Raw genomic sequence first — 8112 nt, forward strand, 5'->3', positions numbered from 1 at the left:
AGTGACAACTAATATAAATCCCAGTAAAAAGGAGGAGGAACTAAATATTAGCAAATTTAAAAATAATTTATTTACAAAATCAGAAAAACATGACAACCAAAAACAAGCTTCTTTTTGAAAACACATAAAGATAAGCCTTACCATCTTAAAAAAAATACTTTTGACCAAAAAACCCTGAGATAAACATCAATGAACATGAAGTCCTTCAGGAAAAACATTGTCCTTTCACAGGACGCTTTCCACTTCTACAGGACAGCAGAGTAGCACACAGCCGAATGATCCACTGACCCTGACTGCCGGCTCCCTCCTCCTGCGCTTTATACTCTACCCACTGATTGCAGAGTGGACATATAGGTGTGCATGATCAGTGAGGCAAGGAGCAGCACCTGAAGGGAGCACAGGAGAGAGAGGGAGAAAAACAAAAGGAACACACACACACACACACACACACACACACACACACACACACACACACACAGACACACACTAACAACACTATGGCACGTAACAGTACAGAATAAATAGTTGCAAAAAACAATATTGTAGCAAAGGTTACACAAACCAATAAACCCTATAACACGTGATTCAATGCAGAGCATATAACAATCATTTATATGATGGAAACTTTAATAATGTCCTTTAGATGATCCAGACATCATATGAAATTTACAAAATTTGATCACGTTTATGTCTTTGAATCTTCACATTAAAAAACAGGATCTTCAGTCGCTGACTCATCCAACCAGTGATACTTTTTAAATACTTGGCTTAGTCACTGACTGCCACACCTACAGGACACTTATCCATTGTTCATGTGGTTTATTGAACATTTGTTTTTCCTGTTATGACAGGACCAAAATGTCACCGTGAGAAAGTAAGATGATCCTTGAGGACACATAGCTGGGCAGTTGAGTGCAGCTCTTGTAGCTTCTGCAGCTTCTGCAGCTCCCTGTAGAGGGCAGACCATGTCATTAAATCCCACATACCAAGCTCATTTGAAAACACTGGAGGTGTCTTGCCTTTATTCCAGCTCTGGAATCGAAGTATAAAACAATCAGTAGAAACTAACGCTCCATAGAGTAAGAATAGGACACACAGAGTTAAATAAAACAATGCACTTAAATAGGTATAGGACAGGTTTATGTGATTGTGGACAGGAGCAAGAGACGGTGGAACTATTATTTTATTTTGTCAGGAATGTAAATCGCAGAGAGAAAAGCTAAAGGAAGAGATGAGAAAAGGTGGGGTTGAAGTAATGATTCTTAAAAATGTGTTGAATAATGAGGAAAATATAAAGCTTAATTTACATTTTTAAAATAAACTGGACTAGTTGAAATAATTTAATTCATGAATTTACTTTTGTTTATTTATTTATTTTTGTTGTTGTAGTTGTTGTTATTTTTGGGTGTACATTTTCATTTATTTTATTTATTATTATTATTATTATTATTTTAACTACTATTAATTTTTATTTCTAATAGTCATAAGTATTCTGGCCCACACTCCAGCATAGTAGGTGGCAGTAATGCACCTTAAAAGCTAGTTGCCACCCGTCATCAAAAAAGAAGAAGAGGAAGAAGAAGACGCTCCATAGGACTGAAGAGCTGATTTTTTTTTTCAAAAGTCTATGAACTTTCTTTTTTATTATATAGTTGTGTTCAGTCATTCATTCACATTTAAACGAACACTGCCTTAGATACTCGATGCTTCACTTTTTAAAGCATTTAAAAACTGTCTTCCTTTTTTAACCCATTCTTATCATCCGTGTTCTGTTCATTACACACCTGTACATGATTGATTGTATTTTATTTACATGTCATGCGCACAAAAGTACACCAAGCCTCATGGGTCTCTAAGGCACCAGAAATACAGTCATAGGGGTCTAACAACTCATAACAAGTCATTAGAAAGTGTCATGCTCCTTTTCACTGCTCAGTCTTACATACTGTATTCTGCTTTCAGAGAAAATCTGCAACAAAAAATGACTCCTCTTCTAAAACACAACTCAAGTTTTTTTAAATAAATCATCTAACCAGAAAAAAAATCAACATTAATGGAAGAAATTATTGTTACTGTTACATTATTAAGTTATCTGTATGTCTTTAGTATTTCCTGTTTTATTTTGTAGTTCTTGTCCCCAGTGTTTCTTGTCTGAACTCCTCCCTTTGTCTGGTTTCCCTGCATGTTGATTGTCCTCATTGTCTTCACCTGTGTCTGATTACCCCTGTGTCTATTTAGTCAGAGTGTACTGTACTTTCCCTCTTGTTGTCAGTTCATACATCCCATGATAGTTATTGATGTTCTTATGTTTACCTACTTGTGATCTACTGGGTTTTTTCATTGTAGTCTTTATCTTGTTTTTCTCTAGTTGACTTTTACGGACTTGGACCTTTTGATTTCTGTTTTTGCATTTTTGTTGCAATAAATATTTTTGGTTTTCTCCACGTGTTAGCAGACTCAGTTTTGCTCAATGATCCTGGCGTGCATACCCAAAACTAAACCCAAATACTTTTGGGAGGAATAAACACACAGGGGGCGTCGCTCCTGCCTGAACTTGATCTCACCCTCTCGCAATAGAGAGAAAAACTTTATTGATACACTTCATTTGACATACATGCACACTTCAACTATGAATACCAGTGCATATCATTAGCTGCTGTCACTGTCACTTGTAGATTCATTAACACAGTATAGAACCACCTTTTTACAATTTTGTATTGTTGTAGCAAACTGAGGTGTTTTAATGTTGTCCCAGATACCACTGGCTTCCTAAACAGCATCATGTGATTCCTTGTCCCCTTGATGAAAGTATTTCAGTGCTCTTTGTGTGTAAGCGACTCACTGTTTTTTCTAGTTTTTATTCACTGCTGGCTGTAAAACAAATTACCCCTTGGGGATAAAAAAAAGTTTACCTACCTGCCTTGACTTGGCAGCATTTTGGTAAATATACAACCAACTTATGTATCTCTTCCTAACAGTTTGACTCATTGGATAGTAAAAGCACATGTTGCTCATTACATAAACAATGGCTGTTACAGTAAGTTATAAAATAGGTAGTGTGTGTTACCACATGATGAAATATATGTTCAACATGAATGAAAGAAGAACGGGAACCTTTATTGACTCAAAGGAAATATGTCTTGTACCAAGAGCATAAGAAAAAGACATCAAGAACATAAACCTGACACAAAATGATTTAAAAAAGCATCATGTAGGCGTCACATGGTTACCTGTAAGGGACATCAACACTAGAGTTCACTAAAATGTGCCAAGTTTAAACCGTATTATCAGAGCCTGTTGAGCAGCTCAATGCTGCATGGGACAAATTATGTGATGAATATGTTAGTGTGAATCCTGGGCGTTTGGCCGACCTGCTTCCTGAGGTTAGAAGTTACAAACCTGGTCATACTGAATGAGCGTACCAAACGCATGGCTAACTGCAAGCCCACCTTACTGTGAAGCATTCCAATATCTCCGTGGTATAAATATGTCATAAATGATCCGCTTTCTCCTGTTCTTCATTTCTGATATACTTTGGATCTAAATCTATTTGACATTGTAGTGTTATATTTTGTGTCTTTTTACATTCTGCACATTACATACATGCTACATTTTAGCCCATATATTTGCATTCTTTGCTACCTTCATACATAAGCAGTTTCAGCCAAAGCAAAAACAACAGACCTCTGAAGTTGAGCAGCTTAATGGGATTCAACCATCTTTAATTTCATTATGCACCTGTGCTTTTCCTTAAAAGATTTCAAATTACCCCACTAATCATCACAATTTATCCATATCCTATTTAACCTCGGGCTGAATAAATCCTCTGCAGGTTTTTGTCTGCTGAAAATTTTTAGCAAGGCAAAGCAAATCAAACTTCCAACATTATGTAATCATATGATTGTGAAAGTAAGAACATACACAAACAATCGACTGATTGTAAGTAGGGACAGGAACATAAAGTACATTTGAGGTTAATTACAGTGCAGGTAAAATCACTGCACTATTACTGGATTATGAAACAATGAAAAGAACAAATCAGTTAAAAGCTTTAAAAGTGGGGTGGCGGCAGAAGGGAGTTTCATTTGTCTTCATCACTGGCATGTTTTTTTGTAAGTCTCTGCTCCCAAATTTGTCCTTGAGGTTGTTATAGTAACCCTGGTTAAGTGTTTGGCGGAGATTAAATCATCCTCTCTGACTGGAATATAACAATCATACAAAAACATGTAATCATCCTCAGCATCTGATGAACAGGGTACGACTCATCAGCACAACTGGCATGTTTTTTTGTACATCTCTGCTCACAAATATGTCCTTGAGGTTGTCATAGTAACCCTGGTTAAGTGTTTGGCGGAGGATAAATCATCCTCTCTGACTGGAATATAACAATCATACAAAAACATGTAATCATCCTCGGCATCTGATGAACAGGGTACGACTCATCAGCACAAGTGGACTCGCAGCGGAGCCACGGCCACTTCAACTGATATCAGCTGCCAAGACACATCTGAGGGCCTGCTTACTATGCAGGTGTGCTCTCACTTCACATCTCAGGTATGCATGCTACATCTGGTCCAGTTTTTTATTTTAAAAAATGATTTCATGTTTCGGATTTTGTTCCTTTAAGTTGACTTTATATCACAGATTTAACACTGTTCTGAACCATCTCTTTATTCCTACTTAGGTTAAAACATTGAAATACAAAGAAAAGGGTCTGTATGCAGTGCTGTACAGAGCAACCAATCTGCATCTAAACTGAAGTATGTACCAATCAGGGCTTGGATGGCCTAGAGGAAAAGTCACGCTCCATGTACGGAAGCTAAAATCCTCCTCTGCATGTCACTCGCTTCTCCCTCTCCCTGGTCTCCTCTATCACCTGAACTACGGTATCTATTAAAGGCAAAAATCCCCCGCACAAAAAACAAAAAACAAATCAAAATCTGCACTGCAGAAATGCACAATCATTGGGTCTGATTTATTCACACACCTTGGAAATTTCACTCAAATTATGATTTTTTCTAATCATCTTGGGATAACAACGCTGTTTTTCCCGCGATAACGAGTTTTTTTCCTAAGATCTGAAGAAAAAAGCTCAAATGTCACTTATTCTAACCGAAAAATCAAACCCAAGTATAACGACATACTGTAGACAAGTTGATATATCGAGAAAAGAGCAGAAATGTTTTGTTATAATGGGCAAATGGAGTTAAATGACATGTATTGATGCAGGTCTACTTAGGGCTCTGTGTCTACAGGACAAGATGAGTAAAAAGTTAACACATACTGCTTTGTCAACACATTAGCCAGAAATTGAAACTATATTCTCTTGTGGGACTGATTTTGTAATTTAGGTAAATTAATTGATAATTTATTTAATACATCTGTCTGTAATGCAGTAAAAGAATCTCACAAGGACATTAAGGGGCCATTAATGGACGAACTTCACATTACTTAATATTAGAAACACAAAGAGGAATCTTAAATAAAAAGGGTCCCATTACCAAATAATGTCATCCTATGTACCACTAAGATTAAGCTTTTATTTTGATACTTTAAACTAAGATCATACATACTTTTATTTTTTTGTGAATCCCTTTACATAATAATACTCAAGAGTATAAAAATATAAACAGGTATATCTGATTATGGTTTTTGTTTGATAATGACAATGATTTTCAGGAGGGTTTTGATGCTGATTAAAACTCTGAAGAACAGCTGTCGATGTTGTGCTTTGCCTCTGTGCATTACCTGTCGGCACCTGTGTGTCCGATTAGACTTAAAGCTGTTTGTTTGCACCTACTGACGTTTCCTCCTCTCTAGGTCCTTGCTTGTGTTAACCACTTAACACTTTTCTCTGCCTCTCCTTTAGCTTGTTGAAGACTGCTCATGTGCAATGAGTGCAAGTAGGCATTACTGACATTGTCTTCTCCTTTCTAGATCCTTGCTTGTGTTGAGTCTACGAGGTGAATTGCAGAATTGTACATCAATGTGACTTTCCCTTTAGAGAGGAATTTTCTCTCATGACATGGAGAGTAAAATAATGTGCCTAAATATTCCATTAAAGTTTCTATTTGAGTGAAAATGAAAATGAACTTCAAACGTACAGCGTGAGATCACAATCTCATAATTAAATCCTAAATGAGAGAGCTGATAAAAATGAATGTCATGTTTTTATGCTTTCCTGCCTTTAGTTCAGGTTACTGAAGGACAAGAAATAACTCAACTCTCACATATTTACTCATAAACAAAGAATAATAATAAAAACACATGTTATTTAGAAAAAGATACTTTAGAGAGTCACATTAAAAGGAAGACAAAGAGAAAATTTAAGGAGAAAAAACATATTAAAACAATGGCACAAAAGGCAACACTAGTATAAAAAGCAGTTCTGAAAAGATTGTTTTGATTTGATTTGTGGCAGGTAAAGAATAAAGAAGGGACACTGTAAAGTGATGTATATGCCAAAAATGAAATGTTTTTTGATTTGAATGGTCATGTCGATTTGAAGTCAGCTACTCCATAAACCAATCGTTTTGGTTATGAATTCAGATTTAGAGCAGCACCCTACACATCACAATGTTTCTCAATACAGCTGAACAACCCCTGTGTCGCCCAGCCCCCTCACATCACCCGAAGGCATAAGGTTAAAAGAGAAATCCCTTGGCAATACAGAGCTGCACTGCTAATCCCAGCTTAGACTTGAGTACCTATTTCAGCTAGCTAATGCCCCTCATGGAGGTGGTCACTTCATTTGCAGTTACATTTTTCCTTTAGGCGTCAGTTTCATGTTGAACTTATACACAGCTTATTCTCCAGCTGCTCTGAGTGAGCTGTGTCATTAAAACATTTCTGTTGCCTACATCCACTCACATGTTCAACTTTAACAATCAGTCATAGAAACATTCATCTAAACAATAACTGTGCCTGAATCTATAAAATAGTTTTATGTGCATCTGTGGTAATCTCAAACTGAAGGGAATTAGCACTTTAATAGACTTTAGATCATCCTCACTGAGAGTGGGTTTAGGGCAATCCATTATCAGGAACAGAGTAATACTGGATACACAGAAAAGGTGCTTATATACAGAGAGTAGTGTATGGACACTGCGGGACAGAAATAACACCACTATAATCTTCTCCAAATGCTGCTTCATATATATCATTCTAAATTTACTTTCAGGGCAACATGTCAACGCTTTAGTAGGATCCAAAGTCCTTGTTTAAACCAACTGTCACAAACAATACACTAAGTATTCAGCACTGTAATTCTTGTAAATCTATAAGCATGTCCAGTTGGATACTGCTGTGGTAAAAGACAAACAAAAAGTGGTAGAACAATCACTCTCCCCTTCTCCAAACCTCATTAGGTTTAAGACTGTCTCCAGGTGCATAGAGATCTATTGAAAGCCTCTTTTCATCTCTGCCAGAAGGCAGAAGGTAATTACTGCATCCTAAACCCTGGCTTTCCAAGAGTGCACCATGACACAGTGCAACAATTGTCTCCTGTATGCTCGCTTCCCCATACATTTCCAAGACAGTCAGATAGTACGGCCCCCCTCAGGCATAACACGATGAGCTGAAAGTGATCTGCTGGATCTCTGTTCATCGAGCATGATCCCGTTGCACAGGCTTATCTTCCTAGTATATGAACAATTAGGACTGTAAATCTTCATATAGTTTGAATAGCAGTAGGCACGCTCTTTAAATCTTCCAGCAGCAGTGTCAAATAAATTTGGGTTTTAAGTGAAATAAAAGCAGGAAAATAATAGGCCAAGTACTTTGCCAGAGTCTACATAACAGATATTTAAAAAATAAACTTGACTGGGCTGAATTGTGTGCATTTAGTGTCTTATGATGTTCCAAATACTAAATTGGCCTAATAATCAGTGGTACTTCCTCTTAAACTGTACTTTATTATTCAAATCAGTTAAATATATTAATTTATCTAACATTTCAGATGTGGTAGAGGTTCTTAAGGCCGGTCAGAAACAGTGATAGAAGCCATGAGAGGCTGTTCAGGCTTAGAGAAAAGCTAACATACTAGCTAACTTTGCTAGTCAAATAGATTCAATACAATTTTGATCTGCTGTGCTGGCTGGCATGAATTTTGAG

The sequence above is a fragment of the Labrus bergylta genome, chromosome 6 (assembly GCF_963930695.1).
Source record: "Labrus bergylta chromosome 6, fLabBer1.1, whole genome shotgun sequence".
In the NCBI taxonomy this organism is placed as follows: domain Eukaryota; kingdom Metazoa; phylum Chordata; class Actinopteri; order Labriformes; family Labridae; genus Labrus; species Labrus bergylta.